The sequence below is a fragment of the Eretmochelys imbricata genome, chromosome 1 (genome assembly GCF_965152235.1).
Source record: "Eretmochelys imbricata isolate rEreImb1 chromosome 1, rEreImb1.hap1, whole genome shotgun sequence".
Classification (NCBI taxonomy): domain Eukaryota; kingdom Metazoa; phylum Chordata; order Testudines; family Cheloniidae; genus Eretmochelys; species Eretmochelys imbricata.
Window position 1 is genome coordinate 58,175,635 of NC_135572.1, and position 18,551 is coordinate 58,194,185.

Sequence of the window (18,551 nt, forward strand, 5' to 3'; positions counted from 1 at the left end):
GAAGCATTTGTTCAACTTGCAGATAAAACTTGATAAAATTTTAGGGGGAGGAGCTAAGGAATGATAGACAGCAGGTAAACTATTATTTATTTTTTTTATATACATATATTTTGGATAGAACATGGTTTTAAGGGGCAGGTGTGCATTGTGGAGCCACACATCTCCAGGAACATTACAGGACAATGCCTCCTAGAGCTCTCCAGCATGCAGGGGGAATACATATGCTGTACAACACCTTTGGAAGGTTCAACACACTCTCCGCTGCATGTTTAGCCAACTCCACAGGCCACTGTGCAGAAGAGCCACACTCAAACACTGGGAAATTTCAGAGCTCAACCTGAACTCTGTGGGTTAGTAATCTGGATATGATTTTTGTAGTATCATTAGCCAGAAAAGGCAATTCCTGCCTATGAAAATTTTTGAATAAAATATTTGTAAATTGGGATGAAAGGATAACAAATTTTCCCAAGAGAAAAGTTGGAAAAAATTCTCTTTTGGAAGAACTGGGATGGATTTTCTTTTTAAAGCTTGCTTCTCAGGTAGCTCCCCAGTTCCTTAAGAGCACCTGCCTCTCTAGGCTACCCAACACCCCAGTAGTCAGCTCCCCAACTCCCCAGGATGCCCAGGATCTGGCTCCATGGCAGTCCACCAGGTGGGAAACTGGCTATCCTGGAGAGCCTGGGAGCCCAGTAGCCCACCAGGAGGGCAACCAGGAAGCCTGGCAGCCCATCCATCCATCAGCTTGCTGGCAGGGAGGTGGGTTGACAGGAAACCAGACAGGCCAGCCAGCCTGCCTCTCTGCTTGGTGTCTGTGAAAAGTTTCAGTGGAACTGACACATTCTCATGGAATGTTTTGGTTCTGTTGAATCAGCATTTTCCAACTAAACATTGTTCCATCAGAAAATTTTTGACTAGCTCTACTTTGTAGTACGGTACCATTTCTAGTTCCTAAGCCGGTGATGGTACCCTCTTTGACAGTCTCAGTGGAAAGGCCAAAGAATGAGTTCAAGTCCATGCCCACTATCGTCCATAACCACAGATGAGTAGAAGTCAGGGAAAGGTGCTGTCCCTGCTGTATGAATAAACAGACATTTTATATATTGCACATGTACTAAAAAGTTGAAGACAAAAGAATTCATGCTAGACACACACAAGCATAACTGACAGCTAATGAGCAATATTTTTTAACAAACTTAGATTCAGGCAACAAATGGATGAGAATGTTTTGTTTGTTATTTTTTTTTTTCAGCTTATGAATCATTTACAAATCTCAACCTCTTTGGACTGGTATGCTTCTAAAATGAACATAAAAAGGCTTAATTCTATGAGTAATTTTATCTTGTGGTAGATTATCATTCACTTTCACTAATGCAATATGAAAATGACATATGGGATTACAACAGTTTGGTGGCAAATTTCTAGTACCATTCAGTGATCCTTAAATTAAAACATGTACAGTAGCTGCTGTAGTTATGATGTGTATTTCCAGGAAACCTGTCAAAACTGCTCACATGAAACACAAGAGAAATGGAGAGCAAACTGCTTCACCAAACCCTTCCAATACTCATACCACTCAGAGAAGTGTAAGATCAAAACCAAGAGCTACATTACTTTTAAAACCTTTTTAAAAATTGGCCTTGAACTAACAACTTGCCATATTTATGAGCTGTGTATGATAATGAATGCCTCAGGCCTGCATTCTGTTATCTGACAAAACTACTATTGGCTATATAGTACAGTGGTAGCCTATTGCAGAATTAGGCCCAAAATACAATGGCACCACGTTGTTTAACTCAAGAACAAACCACGCTGTATTCTGCTTGTGCATTTGCAAATACAATAGGATATGACCAAACAGAAAATTACTTGTGGTTTTCATGTGTATCATTTTTGCCACTTTCACAATTAGAGGACCTATCTTACCATTAAAGTCACTTGCACAGGTCCCATTGACTTTAATGGGAGCAGAAGCAGGAACAAATGTTTTTGATATTCGGATTTTTTGAGGTTTAAACACCTCCTAAAATAAATTTATAGATGTACTAGTTAATGAGAATTTAGAAAGAAAAATCCTAAAATGTGATAGCTTTGTTGCTGATGCCAGGTACTCACATTTAAAAATGTTGGCCATAAGTTTTATAATGCTCTTCCTCATCCACATCATATCAGACAGCATCAAGGGACTGTTACAGAAAGGGGCATAGATCAGGTGCAGAATCAATAAGTGCTGAAAACATCATCCAAAAACTGCAACACAGCACAATATAATGATGCCAAACATATCCTCTGGTATAGTTGGTAAAATAAATTCAGAAGCCAGTTTTATACTGTGCAATGTATTTCACACTAGACCAGGGGTTCACAAACTGGAGGTTGGGACCCCTCAGGGGGTCACATGCTGTCAGCCTCCACCCCAAACCCCGCTTTGCATCCAGCATTTATAATGGTGTTAAATATATAAAAAAGTGGTTTTAATTTATAAGGGGGGTCGCACTCAGAGGCTTGCTATTTGAAAGAGGTCACCAGTACAAAAGTTTGAGAACCACTGCACTAGACAATATGATTTTTATCTATGCAGATAGATAGATAGATAGATGTTGATTTACAGAAGGCAGAAATGCTACCTTAAAGAGCTGACTTTTTCTTCTGTAGGACTATGCACCCATTGGGCATAATTTTTTATCCTGCAGGCTTTCCACATGCAAGACTCCCATTGACTTCAGTGAGAATGAACTGACTGCAGAATCTAATTAAGCCTCCTGAGGTTTGGGGGGAAAACCTCATATGATGCCTGAAAATTTATGTGACTTCTAGGGATTTGCAAGATAGGTTGCCTAATTCACTGCCAATTATACTGCCATTATTTTGAATTTATAAATATAAAGAGAAGAATAAGATCATCATAGGTACAGATTAGGAAGTAACAGTATGGTTACTGTGTACATATCCAAAATTCATTTCAGGGTGGCATTTATTAAGTAGAATTCTATATATGACATTAACAGGTGAAAAATGGTAGCTAATGAAATCTGCACTATGGACCTGATCCAAAGACCACTGAAGTCATGGAAAAATTCCCGCTGACTTCAATGAACTTTGGAACTCAGTTAAAAACTCCCTCAAATCTGCATTCCATCACTTCAACTCCTATTCAGGAAATCACTTTACAACATTGTCACAACTCTGGTAAAGCTTCCCCTGCTGGACGCTCACAGAGCCGCTGTGGTTGGGTCTCAATGCGCTGGACCCATATGCTTTACACTTCCCCTGGGTTTCCGCAGACTCCAGTCACTGTCTCTGACTCCAGCCTCTGTAGCACACTTCCTGGGCAGAAATTCTGTGTTTCTGTCTGCTACCCCTTCACAGAAATAGGACCTCATGGTCTGGCTACCTTAGGCCACCAGGACCAGTGCTGACCCCCTCCCACCCCCCCCACCCCGCCCAACATACCCCAATAGTTTAAGCACACCCTTTCTCAGAGCACCAACCTTGTGAGCACTCTTGTTTACAGTCTCCTTCTCCAGGGTCACCTGATAATGGAAGCACAAAACACAGATGCTTTATAAAAAGGATTTTAAAACAATTACTCGTTACTTTAGACAGCTTAAGAAATATACATATCTAGACAAAACAACAAAATACCTGTACGCCTTTCCCAGCCTCAGTTTCCTCACCACTCTTCAGTGTTCTTTGGGCTTAGGTCAGAGTCTTTTAAGAAGTCCAGGATCTTTCCTCTTCCCCTTCCCTCTTGCACATGGCTTCTCCTCAAAAGCAGGGGATGTCTTCTCACTCCTGCAAGCAACTTTTGGCTTCTGCTTCAGATCTCTTCTCCCTCCCTCCTCTAAAATAGCCAGTGGGAGACCCTTTTTTTAATCTCCATTCTTGTCAGGTGACCTCCTGATCAGCTTAATCAGGGGATCAAAATCCCCCCTGAGGTGATCTGTTGCTTAGTTACCAGCCTACTAGGCGGACTGGTTTTCTTGGTCTGGCCACCATCTTTGTCAAAGTATGCTTGTATTTGAATAGAAAACTAGCAAGGTTTAACAATCCACCATTATCACCACCCCTTGGAATTTCAGTCCAACATGGAAAGAAAAAGATAACAGAGAAGGCAGACAAGCCGCACCTCCAAAATGGAATCTGCAGACTGACATAGATACATATGAAGAGTCTCCAATATCAAATTAAGTTCATAAACTGTAAATAGACAGATCTCCCCAAATCATCACATCTGTGCTTAAAGTTAAGCACATCCTTACAGAATTTCCTCAATAGTGATACTTTCTTGACTCAGGACTTTCAGACAAAAGTATTTTCAGTGGGACTTAAGCATGTATTTAAAATTAAGCACATGCCAAAGTGCTCTGCTGAACTGGGATGAGATTACTCCTGTGCTTAAATTTAAACTTGTGCTTAACTGAATCAGGGCCTTAACCATTGTTCCAGCTCCTTGTATTCTGATTTTCAGAAGAGACATAAAACCAAGTTCTGACCACCCTTCCATTACTCATTCAGTCCAGGCCTGCCTATAATACAGTTTATAAAGTACTTTGGAATCCTTAGAGATGAGAGAGCTATATAAACAGAAGATACTGGATTGCATTTCTCTGCCTCCCTCCACCCTAAATAAATTCGGAGTACACTGTTTTAACCTTGTGCTAGTAATTATTATTATTATTATTATTATTATTACTATAAGCTGCAGCTGGCTAATATGAGCATCAGTCAAGAAGCATGTTTTCTTCTTGAACGAAACTCAAGAATGAGAAAAACTCTGAACATTACATTGCCATCAGGAATAAATATGCATTTTGCAGTTGCTTACCAGAGAAAATGCTGGTACATTGAAACCATATTATTGTACAGGGACAGGAGTACCAGAGGATCACAGAATTCTACAAATACAGCTGCAGATCCATGACGTAAGACCAAGCAGATCCTTGCCCACAAAGATGAGGTAAGTAAGGGATGAAGTACAATAGCCCACAGAACACAAATGTATAATGCAGCTGTAACTGTCTTGCTGTACTGCAGAAGTGGGCCAGCTAAGCCTCTGAGGCCTAAAAACTAATAACAATAAACATATCATACATATGGCTTTTATACAACTTGGATTTTATTTGTGTTGAAAACCTATTCCTTTGACAGTTTATAGTACTGACTCTTTTTCTTTTATTTGAATGCATTTTCTTTACTGATATTATTATGGTGTTCTCCTGAGCTGCCAATCTGCTCCATTACCAGATGGTTAGGAACCATGGGTGAAATCTTAACCCCACTGTAGTCAACAGGAATTTTGCCATTGGATTCCATCAGGCCAGGATTTCACCCATGTGAATATCATGGTAAGTGCTAAATAATACTCATTTCATCTCATTAAATAGTGAAAGCTGACACAGGTTTCCAATGTACGTCAACAGAACTGTCTCAATCCACAGATATTTCCTTTCTATAGGGATAAATGCAGTCAACAGGATGTTTAACATAAAGTGTGAAAAAGGTGTTGCAACACAGAGTGAAACAAGGAGGCCAAGATTGTAAATTCCTTCCATCTACATGGTAATCTGTGTATATTAAAGGCCAATATTGAGCAAGCAATGAAAGCAGAAACATATAACCACATCACATCATTCACTTGCCAGAAACATTCATACTAATTTCCACCATCAAACGTATGGTATGATTACTTAAAGGTTTTATTTTAAAACCAGTCTTACTTATAAAAACAAAATTTCCAAGATGGTATAACTTCACATCTTCATATTTTGTAATGAGTATCTATTTCAAACTGGCAACATTCTGTACTGTTGTACAAGCCTCTTTCAAGGCTATTAACACAAAATCAACTCTTTCCCAGTTTTTATGATAAAAATTGAAAGTGAACCTTGTAGTCATTCTGGACCAGCAAAACAGAGCAGACAAAGCAAGTACTGTAGTCTGATATCTTTTATTAGACCAACTTAGAGTTAAAAAATATGCAAGCCTCCTTACCACACAGAAATGTGTGTATGTAGACCTCTAAGTTGGATCCATAAAATGTATCAAACTACTTGCTTTGTCACTATTTATATATTTTTTTAAAAAGATTTCAGAATAAACCACTCATTGATGTAAAATGTTTTAGAAAAACAAAACTGAAGCACTAACATGAGTTAGCATGTGACCCGGCTATATATAAGAGGATTTAATAAATAAAACTTAGCAGTGTACAAATAAAGTTTTGCTTCTGCTTTCTAATTTGATATGTTTCCTTTATAAAAACATCTCATGATAACTAACAATATTGGGGACCACAATAATTTCTGATTGCTCCAACTACTTCATAATAAGAATAACAATAATACTTTTCACTGATATAGCAGAGTTTTTCATCTAAGGATCTCAAAGTCCTTTATAAAGATGGGTAAATAATAATTAGCATTTTATATTGTTTTATATGTTCAAAGCACTGAACCAACATTAACTAATTAATCAGGCTTCACAACACCCCTGGAAATTGGTGAGTAAATACTATTATTCCCATTTTACAGATGTTGAAACTGAAAGGTTACAAGTCTGTGGCAGAACCAGGATTAGCATTCCTGATTCCCAGTGTTGTGCTCACTCCTCAAGACTACACTGCTTTATAGGATTTTTTTAAATCTATTTCTGTGACAGGTAAAATACCCATTTATAAAGCCACATTTTTAAAAAGTAGGTGACCACCTGAATATGCTAAAAACATGTATTTTACTGCATGTCTAAACTATTGCTGCAACTGCCACTGTACTTACAAATGGGGCGATTAATTAGTCATTTGCATGTGTAATCTCTGAATTTGCACATGCAGTCATAGCAATTGCACATGCAAATGTGAGTGCAAAATTGCATACAAATTTTATGTGCACTAATCTTATGTGTTGCTTTTTTATCACCTATAAAGTCTATGAGACATAAGCATCAAAGAAAATTGCTGAAGGAGAAAGAATACAACAGTTTCATTTGTTTTGCGCCATGTGAGTAAAGGTCACTTTCATCTTCTTTAATTACTTTTCTGCAGAATTATGTCAGAAGTACACTTAAAAACATGGTTTTACACTTTGACCTTTACAAAATAGATTGGGGGGGGAAAAATCACTGTGACAGAAACTGCAGCAGCATAATATTGTTGAGACAACAGTTATGTTCTTGGTACATTTTGCAGCTATTTATACTGAATGAATTCAATTTTTTGTCATTGTTTCAACAGCCCTGTTTGCAATAACCAAAACTACTTTGAAATATATATTTAATTTCTTCTTTGAGGTGGCCTCAGCATATTCCCACTTGTAGAATGAGGCCCTCTTGTGCCCCTGAGCTTTGGAACCTACTAGAAAGCCGTGCCTGTTGGGAAAACATGAGTGCCCTCCTCATGGTATGAAACTTTTAGAACCAAGGTTATAAGAAGCTGTGTGAACTCCAACTGCCTATGTTCCTTCCATTCTGCGGTAAGATGCAGGTGGAGAGACCTTCCCTTCAAGCCAAGGAATTTGGGAGAGGGTGAATTTACAAGACTTTCCTAATTCATTAATACTAGTTTTTAAAGCTTTTATTTAGTTTTAGATTCCCAGACCAACTCCAGCTCAATTCCAGGACATCATGTCCGATCTGGACCCCAAAGGTTTGAAAAAATGTCTGGTGTAAATGGTGTATCTCATACTCTCCATCTTCCCAGACTTGTGTGCACATACCTGTTGTCTAATGTGCCTTGGAAAAGTCCTTCCCCTCAACTGTTGTTTGGCTTGCTGTGTTTTTACATATCAAGCCTGAAAGGACAGGCAGGCCTGGATCCAGGCTTTCCTGATGTTAGAGACATTATGAGCTAGATCACTGGTCCAATTCAGGTCAGGGCACAATTCCCTTGCCAAATTCAGCCTTTAAGCCCCCTCCAACTGGAAAGAAGAAGCCTTCATTTTCAGGTCTGGTACCATCATCCAGAACCAAATCAATGGAACACTCTGTTTCTGGTCCCATGGCTGCTCTGGTGTGAGAAAAACTAACTTTGTTGTCTGGGTCTTGTTGGTGCGAAGGTACACTCAATGTCAAGCAGTTTCTCAGCAGGGACCTACTGATGCTACCAGTGCATCTCTCTCAGTACTAGCAATTATGTCAGCACCAGGAAGACCTCTGTCTAAACCTCACCCTGTTGGTGTCAAGCTCTTCTCAGATTCAAGGTCACACTTGGGCAGAGCATTCCAATTGTGGAGACCTCTGGTCCACTTTCCATAAGGATTAGTGGAGCTCAAAAGGAGTTCTTCATGCAGCTGACACAGCTAAGGTGGTATTGATGGCTTGCCTCCACAATGTTTCCATCACAGAAATCTGCAGGGCTGGTACCTGGAATTCTGTTTGCACCTTTACTCAGCACCACTTTCTTGATTTGGCATCCAGATCTGATGTATGATTATGAAGACAGTTCTACAGTAGTTGTATAATTAAAATGCCTCAGTCTATTCTTCTAGGGTTTGTACTGCTTAGTAGACTCCCACAAGTGGAAAAACATAGAGGCCACCTCAGAGAAGAAACTAATATACGGAAATGGTGACAGATATTTGTTGGCAGATCATGACAATAAAAGATGGGTAACTGGTCTAAAGAAGTACTTCTGTGCTGTACTCTATCAAACATTGCAACGAACAGTTCCATTATGGGCTCAGACTTGCTCCTACTGAAGTCACTTGCAACACTTCCACCCATCTGTAGTAATATGACTTCTCAAAATGCCATTCTTTGTGATTTTTTAAGTTGTTGCAATGTCCAAAATGTAAGAAAGCAAACCTGACATTTGGAGAGCAGCAAGTGAGTTATACAGACTTATATGGCTTTTCTTCTGCTCTCTTGGAGCCTGGAAAATCCCCGTTTTCATTCCACCATTTCTCAGATCTCAAGTTGAACTTTTTTTCCTTGTGGCTGAGGAAAGCAATGTGGGACTGGCTTCGGAGCTCATCAGCACCATTCTTAAGAATGACACTTCTTTCCTGATCTCAGAAGCTAAACATTCTATTTCCACACTGCACTCATCCCCTGCCAGCCCAGAGACTGAACTCAGCTCTCTAGCATGGCAATGCACAGCACTAACCCTGAATAGACTGGGATGGCTGAAATCCTGTTATTTAGTAATAGGATGGTCTTGTACACCACTTTGATTGCAAGTGCATTTAAGTATGAGGTATTGTTTGATGGTACCTTTTCAAATAAATATACATTTACATTTGCAATCAGAGGTCTTTTGGATAAGATCTTCAAAATGAAGGTCCGATCTGCTTTGCCTGAACATTGAATATTCCACGGTGCTTTGTGTAAGAGTAAGAGTTTGATCTGGTGACTTGATCAAACTTCACAACCACACACTTCGGAGTAATGTGCTGGGCACTGTCCACTGACCTCCACAACAGAGGTGGCTGCGTTCTGTGGTGCATTACATTTGTAAGGCAAGATCCTGCTCATGCTGCTCTCATTGAGCGCAGAATTAAGCACTATTCTGTAAAGCCCTTTGGGACACTTGGAGATGAACTGCTCTATAAATTATTATTGTTTAACCAGAAGAACCAGGCCAGAACTCGCACTAGTATTTTCTCATGACACAGGTGGCCGGACGCTGAAATGTCATGGGTGAGTTGCAAGACCACACATCAGTGACATCAGGGTACCACGAGCTGCGCTCAAGTGTCATATGTCCAAGGATCACGGTCGATCCAGTAAAGGTGGTCACCGGTCAATTCGAAGTGGGCATATATTGTTGTCCGATGGGGCTCAGTCATGGTCCAATTGATGCAAGTCAGTGGTTCAGAGGCCCAACTGAGCATGGGATCCTCCCTTTGGTCCAGGCTGAAGTATGCCCCCAAACTCGGCCTCTTCCCAAATGGGTTCCCTAGGGTGACCTCTTCATCTGAGGGGGTCGCAGTCAGAATCTCTGGTTGCTTGGCCATTTGGGTTAGGGTTCTTGGGTGCCTCATCTGCTTCCTCAAACAGGTCTCCCTCAAAAGCTACTTCAGGGTGTTGGGACCCCCAGGTTCACAGCACGCAGGACCTCTGTGAATCCCCTCCAGTCATGACCTAAAATGACAGGATAAGCTAGCCTCGGTCCCAGGCCTACCATCATGGCCTGCATCTCCCCCTTCACCATCACGGTGACCCGAGCCTTGGGGTATGGCTTCACATCCCTACCCCAGAGAGTAAAGTGTGAGTAATTTGTCAGTACATTAGCACTGCTGGATACAAATATACATACTGACAAGCAATCAGTTATGGAACATTTGTGGTCCAACCCTACTTGCAGATATTCACATGCTTGTCATCAAAAATTGGACCAACCTATACGCTTGAGAGGCTGGCAGTAGCCTCTGTGCCAGACCATTGTTCTTCCAAGATATTGCTGTCATCTAAGTAATGAATCGAGCCAGATACTCAGGTTGATCTCCAAAGTGGGGAGGGATGTAACTAAAAGTGAGGGGCTGTAGCCAAACAGGTACTAACCTGAGCCACACAATGGAGTTTTACTGGTCCAGAGAATCTGTCCCCATGTATTCATTCTCTCCTTTAGACCAACCTTCCTGTGATTTCCACATTGAAAGGCAACACCCAGATGCCCTTGATCCATGGAAAGACAAACTTCCACTATCTCCCCCCACATCTGATCTTGCACCCTCTATAGAGACTGCCCAAATACATTCTTTATTTCCTCTACCATCATGAAACTCAGCCTCATTTTAAGTAAACTAATGTAACTGTAAAATAAATAGTTTATGATGTGAATAATATTATTTTCATTCTATGTTCCATTTCCAACCTTCAAAGTATGAAAACTGTACTTGTATTTTAATTTATTTTATAGAAAGACTATTTTTTGAGATGGTGGAAAGTCCCTGATCTGTCATGATATATATATAGCTCTGCTGTAAGCACAACCACAGATATGGAAAGTCTACTTACAGCCAGCTCAGCAATGAATACAGATTCATGAAACTCAGAAGGAAGGGTATGGTAAAAATTCTGCTTCCTAGGTTCCATGAAGAGAGCAACTGAAATATTCATGTTACATGGGCTTTGCTTTTTGTTTTCCTTCAGAAAGAATGATTTTAGATATTGGTGTGATTTGTTTAGATAAATTATTTTAAGGATTAATGGATGGTTCAAGTAATTAGTACAGAGATATAGGACTTCATCTTCCTCCCACTGAAATAAATGGCAAAATTAATTGACTTCAGTGATACAGGATTGGGCCAAAAGACCCACTACTACACCTCTAATGTCATTGGTTCAAATCCAGACAAGGTCCATAATATCCAGAACAGAGCAAATGGTGGGGGGAATATTTCTGTAAATTCTGAATCAATTTTCAATTAGACTATGTCCACACCCCTTTCCACAAACACTCATGTGAAACATTTTTTGTTCACACAAATGTTTAGGAATTACTATTTTTGACCAAAATTGGTTTTCACATGCAAACATGGGTATTCGTGAACAAATGTCGATATTTGCTACTCATGACAGAACTGCTTATCCCCTGTTTATAAAGTTTCAGTCATCTTATCAAGGAGCAGAAACAATACCATGTGACGGAGGTGACCAGCCATACACCACAAGTAACCAATAGCAGATATAGCGGAAATGAACAAACATCAGGCTGAGATACACTTGCATAAATTATTTCTTGAACAATTATGAATAAATAAATTAACAAAAATCACATATTGTTCACAGATAATTCATTAACAGAAAAAGAACTATATTCATTGGATAAATTGTTCACTGTGAATAGTGCCCATCCATAGTTTTATCAGTCTATCTTTTGGTTTTCTATAGCACCTATCACCATAATATCTGAGTAGTGATCAGAACTCATTACTATCTGAGGGCTGTTTGATGGCCAACATCAAATGAGCTGTTAGCCTCAAACACTGTCCTGGTAAACTAGATGTTCTCATCACACACACAGCAATTGGCACCACAGTTGACTGTCCCAGCAGAAAGCACAAGACTGAATGAGCAAAAGATTAAATTACCTGTACATAGTTTTTCCAGGTCAGGGCCAATGAACAGGGATAATGTCGAAAAGCCTGCCATACTGCAATATGGTTAAAGAGAAAACCTGAGTTTCCAGTGCAGTCAACTCATCAACTTTCACCAGTGCTATGAAAAGATAAATGATGTTATTTTTAGGCACAATGCACCAATCATAAAAATAAATATTACATCATAAACATGCAGACATATCCAACCTTCAAAAACATATGTGACACAACATAATGTTACCCAGGTAAAAAATGGACAAGGAATTAGAGCTTTAATAAAAGAACCCAGGAAAACACAAAGAGATGGGTAAGGCCAGGTACAATTCAGTTCAAATTAAATGAATAGTTTCGGCTGAGTAAAAATGAGGACTTTTTTTTTACAAAAGTCGAAATGACGTTCAAAACATTTTGTTCAACCCAAAAGAAATTTTTTCAGTTTTTTGTTTCAGTAAATGAAAAAAAAAAACTGTTCAGAACTAACCAAATTTAAAAAAAAAAATCATTTCAGCCACCAAACCACAAAGTCAATTTGCTCAGCTCTAGTTAGAAACCCTGATCTGGGAAACAGTTTTTGTTACATTTCTGATGTTTTAACTATTGCTTTGTGACTAAGGTATAAAGCTGTCTCTGTAAAAACAGACCTGTCTGTCTACTGTTCAGAGATACTGAAGTAATAACTGATCCATTATAACATGGAAAAAGAAAGCCTAAAGTGGTTAGTGAAGCAGCCGCAATAGCAGCAGCTCTAGCAGCTGTAACTGCTTCAGCAGTAGCAATTTTTGCAGCATGACCACGAACATCATCAAGAAGCCAAGCAGAGATTCTTGTTGCAGGTAATGGAATGGATAATGCCACATCTCCTCCCACATCTATGGAAGGAGGATTCCTAAATAAAATGACAACTAAGGATGACATAGAGTGTGTATATAGAGATCTCTGATTGCACGTTGGTGGTCCCATGACCATTGGGTACTCAGGCTGGCCCTATGCCTGACTAGGAAGCCTCAAGCAGTATGATGATGTATACCTCTGAAAGTTATTATGAATTACACAAATCACCCATTTGGAATGGACCAGGGCTTAAGAAGGAAGAAAATCACAAGTAATTCTGAACAGAAAAGTTTTCCACAGCTCTCACCCTTGATCACTGATTCTGGGATCTCTTCAACTGTTGGCTAAAGCTAGAAACATGTTACCGTGAGGAAATAGTGTAGTTAGTTGTCCTGGAACAATTCTATATAGTGCTGCTGGCAGGACCCAAGGAGTGGATTTGCCACCATCAGGCAAATACTTCAAATGTGATGATATGCTTAGAGGAGAAATTAGTGGGGGCCAGTCTGGACTGCAGGACTGTGTGGTTCAGCTGGGAATAAACTAAGGTTAAGACTTATGCCCCCAGAGCATGTCCTGATGGTGAGCAAAGGGATAACAACTAAATATGGGACTAGTATCACTCCAGGGGCTGATGAGCAGATGCTGGATGCGGGGTCCCCCAACCCGGGTCTGAGTGGGGGCGAAGAACTGCCTCCATTAGCAGAACCTTCAGCCACTGTTCCCTTTCTTTAATAGTTCTGGGCTGGAACTCGCAACAGATCCTACACTGGTCCTTTTGGCGACCTTCCCCTAGGCACCTTAGACAAGAAGCATGGGGGTCACTCTTTGGCATGTGCTTAGCACAGACCTCACAGGTTTTGAAACCCGGGGACCGTGAAATACCCCAGTTCCCGGGAGTTGGAAGTGGGGGAACCCCCAACTAACTCTAACTAACTACTATACACTAACTACAGAGAACTATATACAAAAAACAGAGATAAAGGCACTTGCTAAGCAAGGGCTATGGGATGTTTCAGCTAAGCATCACTGGTGGTAAGAAGGAACTGAGGAGGTGGTAGGTTGACCCAACGGAGGCTGCTATGGGAAAAATCTGAGGAAAAATCTGAGGAACTGAGTAGGTGGTGGGTGACCAATGGAGGCTGCTATGGGAAAAATCTTCCAGCTACTGTGCACGTGTGCGTGCACACTCCTGATTGGAATGGACATGAACAAGCACTCGAAGAAGAAACAGTAGCTCCAGGAACAGGAAACAAGACCACCTGGAAGAAGTCTGGCCTCTAAACTCATAACTTGGGTCTAGGTGAGAAATCCTGAGTTGGGAACATTTTTGTTGCATTTCTGATGTTGTGTGGACTGTTGCTCTGTGGCTGGGATACAAAGTTCTTCCTGAGAAAAGGAATATGACTGACTGACCCTACATTGGTTGTGCTAAATAGCTCCACCAACCTACCATACCAAATCCTGCAAACTACTGAGTGACATTTGCTTCCAAATTACTTCAGCAGGAATTCTGAGTGCACTCAACTGTCCCTGAAGACAGTTAGGGGCACCCACCAGAACGCACTCAGTACTACAACTGGGTGAATAATGGATTTTTCAGATAGCTGGCAATTACCAAAAAAAAAATTGGTGGGGGGAAGGTTAATTTTGTGTTGACACAAAAACTGTGAATTTTCTAAGTTTTCAGCAAATCAAAAAGTTTTTAAAAAATCATTTCAGGTCAAAGAAAATGTTTTAATTTTGAGTGTTTCTTAATATTTGAAGAACACTTCAAAGCTAAGTCATTAAAAACCAAAAAAATCAAAATGTTCCATTTAAAAATGCTGAAATGAAATATTTTTACTTTTTCAGAATATTTCTTGAGGGAGGGGGCTGGTTTTGACACAAACAATTTAGCGAGACAGACACAAATTTGCAAACCATTTTGGTGTCATCAAATCTGCATTTTTTTCTGAAAAAAGTTTCAGTTGAAAAATTTCACCCAGCTCTAGTCAGCAGCTTGAAAGATTGGGCCCTTTATTACCAGTTCGCCTTGAGTGATCTAACTTCAGTGGAAAATGACAGTGCACAAAAAATCTCTCTGAAGACACTTGGCACCTTGCAGGCTGAAATTAATCCTAAAGGCACTGGAGATAGCTGAACCCTTCAGAAGGCCCTGGAATTGTAAGCTTTAACTGAGAATGAAGGTCAGTTAATTATACTGCAGAAAAGCTATACACACATACACACACATAGGTATGCACATGCTGGTGAGAAACTCAGCAGTTATATTATAGTCTGCCATAGAAACAAGGTATCTTAGTCTTCAGAGATGAAAACCTCTTATTCGTCCTTCGAGTCCAACTCTCTGTCAGTACAGAACTGTTCCATACAGCACTTTTAAGTAATAATATTTAGCTGTTATTTGGCTACATTTTCTAGAGTGTTGGTAAACCTGATTTTAAAAGACCCAAGTAATGAGGTGTCCATCACTTTTCTAGGGAGACTATGTCACAGACTAAGACATTTGTGTAAAGAAGTTTTTCCTAATATTCAGTCTAACCTGTCTTTTTATTACTTCCATTTCTTTACTCCTAGTTCCATGTCTATGTACCACATCAAATAATTCCTCTTTCCCCCTTGGTGTTTATACCTTACAAATATCTGTAGACTATTTTCAGGTTCATTGCCTCTTCAAAGACACAAACTCTTCATCTTCATTTACCCAACCTATATAGATTCCCTTAAAGTTTCTTCATAAATCAATCCCTTCAACCCACTCATCATTTTGGTTGCTCTTCTCTGAACTCCTGCAAGATCATCAATTAATGTATGGTAACATGCCATTTCTGTGCCAGAGAACAGATACAAATTAGTCTTTTAATCAAATGTGAAAATATTAACTCTGATATACACAGAGAAACACAGTGGGCTTTTTTCACTGCTGAGTTGCATCCCAGGTGATCCTATTGAGCCAAGTCCATTCCTAGTGTAACTCTGCTAAACTCAATACAATTTCACCATGGATTAATTTTGTCCATGGGATTGTATGGGGTGTATGTCATTGCTGAATTTGATCCATTTAATTCATATGGCTGCGGCTAAATGAAATTCAGTGTCTCTAATAAAAATGTGCTAATGGAAAGAAAACATTTTTCTGAATTAGTGATAATTTCTGAGTAAGCTTTACTTTTGGTTTAAATTGATTAATATTGATATGCTTTATAAGTCCAATTATCAAATTAAACACAAAATTATAAGAGATTGAACTGCACTGTCTGAACCATTGTCACATAATTGCACTCTAGTGGCCTGATTTTCATAGGTTCTGAGTAGAGCTGAGCAGTTTGCAAAATTTGCGTGGAGGCTGAAACCACTCAGCTCACCAGACGGTGATCTGACTCAGATCAGCACACAAGTCTATAAAGTTAAAAACCACACATCAGGTTAAATATTCAAAAACTTTTAAGATATGCTTTGTTTTTCTCATGTCCTTCAATTTCTAGATTATAGAGGCCAAGGTATCACATGCAACAAATAGAATTGTGGTGGCTATGCCATGGCAAAATTAGGCCAATGGTATCTGTACAACAGGTTTTCATTGAACTGTAAAGGAAATTGCTCATGTAAGGTACTAGTGAAAGGGTTTCACCCCTGCAGACTTGTATTCTGATCTGGCTCAGCTCACAACCTGGTGAGATGAGTAGTTTCAACCGCCATATAATGCCAACTGCTGAAGAGGGTTCCAAGACTCAAAAATAGTCTTTAGCAAAGAGATTATGGGAGTGGTGGTTTGACATTTTTATAGCAGAGGGATGGGTTAAACAAATGACCAGGGAGGAAACCACACAGTTTATCCAGAGCAGTTGAAGAATAATCAAATTGCTTGATGCTATCATTTTATCTCCAGGTTCTTTAAAACACTCAACATTTCACATCATGCTTCACCCAAAAATTGATTATCTGTTCAAATAAAAATATCTCTGTGGTATATAAACAACCTTTATCTTAAATACAGCAGCATAATGGTATTATAATATTATATAGTATTATATCTTAGATATGAGAGATAAAGAGCTACTATTTCTAATTAATGAGCCACAGGGGGATGTTTGTAAATTTCAATGTCGTGTTGATCCTAAAGGGAAAACAAACTTCACTCTAGAGTTTACTTCTAGCAGAGAATCTTTCCTGGAGGCTTTCTACACTCTTTCCAGTCAGCTTTATTACATGTAAAGAGCTTTCTGTTGCTACATGAAAACTATTTTTCAGTCTGGATTTCTGAAAACAGGGTAGGGAAGGAGCTGATGATCATGTTTATTTGCATTTACACAACTCCATCAGAGACAATAAGGCAGCCAAAATAACCAAGAGTTAGATCTAGTCCATTTGGGCAATACCTGGAACAACCAAAAAGTTAGACCTAATCCATGGAACAGTGCTTTTAAAATAAATCACCCAAATCTTTGAAGTATATATATTCCTGACACAGGGAGAATGCGTTGTTTGGAGTGATATACTATGGGACAGAGAACTTTTACCCATAAATCTTTGGAGCATAAAGCAGAGGGACTAATGGTAAGGCCTGTTTCTTTCTATTCATTCCTGTGTCAGAAAATTAAACCAATCATCATAATGTTTAAAAGGAAAGGAGAGAGCTTTCTTGTTAGCATTCAGAATGGTTCTTCCTCCTTTTACATCAGTTGCTAAGTGAATATCATATATTATTTTCATTTCCCCCCTTCCCGATTCTGCTTGGTGACATCTGTAAGTCCAGACATCCACAGACTTCACTGAAAGTCCTCAGAATTAAGGGTCTGATCCAAAACCCTTTGAAGTCAGTAGAAAAACTACCTCTGACCACTGTGCACTTTGAATCAAGCCCTTACCTTGGTGTCATTGAGAACAGAATCTGAGTTTTAGATTGTAGGAACCTCTCCAGATCTTGGTGCTCTGTAGTGTTTCCTGGTTGTTGTGAAAGGCCCAAACGCTCATAAAGTACAGGAAGTGACATGCCTTGATTTTTACATCAGTTTATTGGCCGCATACAGGCGTCTAGAGTAGACCGAGGGAACATTGTTAAGGCACCGACATCCCAACATTCACACACTATCATCAGATCCCCCTTTCTGCCACAAGTTGAAGGACGCTCTAAGAGCAGTACTTTTCTTAAAATGTTCATTGTATTATTGAATAGATCCCAGATGCAAGGCTGCGAGAAAATAAGTGCTTGCATATGCCTTCTGCATATCCCAGTTACCGGGCGGGCGTGTAATAAGCGCTCCTAAGGACTGAGAGAAATAAGGAGTTTAGACCTTCTGAACACAGTGGTTCTCTCCAGCTGTCACTTCAAAACTATTCTCTCTTGCTCTTGTCTTCCTCACAGCTGCTCGGATCGCTTCAGATTTCCAGACGCAGAAGTGTGTCAAACGCGGGTGTCTCCTGTGTGGCTTTTCTGTGATAGGTTGTCAGCACTTCTGAGGCTGCTTCTCACAAACGCTTGCCCACCTTTCAGATCTTACTGATTGCCTCAATGCAGTATATCCACAAAACACAACTCTTCTTTTTGTCTTCCGCAGTCAGGTCGGTTTTTTCAAATGCATACTGAGGATTTTCTGTAGCAAAGAATCCATTCCTACGCTTTCCATGTTAGTCAAACAAACCTAGATATAAATAATAGATATAAATATAGTGACATATTTC

The 18,551-nt window shown here is 39.7% G+C and overlaps 1 long non-coding RNA gene across 7 annotated transcripts in view; it reads right to left on the reverse strand.

Annotated features, from left to right (window-relative positions):
* The window catches only part of LOC144261476 (uncharacterized), an 86,545-nt gene that overhangs the window by 62,409 nt on the left and 5,585 nt on the right, over positions 1-18,551 (reverse strand). For 5 of the 7 annotated variants that reach the window (XR_013345302.1, XR_013345296.1, XR_013345305.1 and 2 more), the window contains 5 exons: positions 17,738-18,511; positions 12,027-12,153; positions 3,489-3,530; positions 2,113-2,183; positions 83-1,072 (listed from right to left, as the gene is read on the reverse strand). This is a non-coding gene — a long non-coding RNA (uncharacterized LOC144261476). Of the gene's footprint in view, positions 1-82; positions 1,073-2,112; positions 2,184-3,488; positions 3,531-12,026; positions 12,154-17,737; positions 18,512-18,551 lie in introns of those variants that run through there. The other 2 variants (XR_013345297.1, XR_013345304.1) reach the window with 1 other exon arrangement.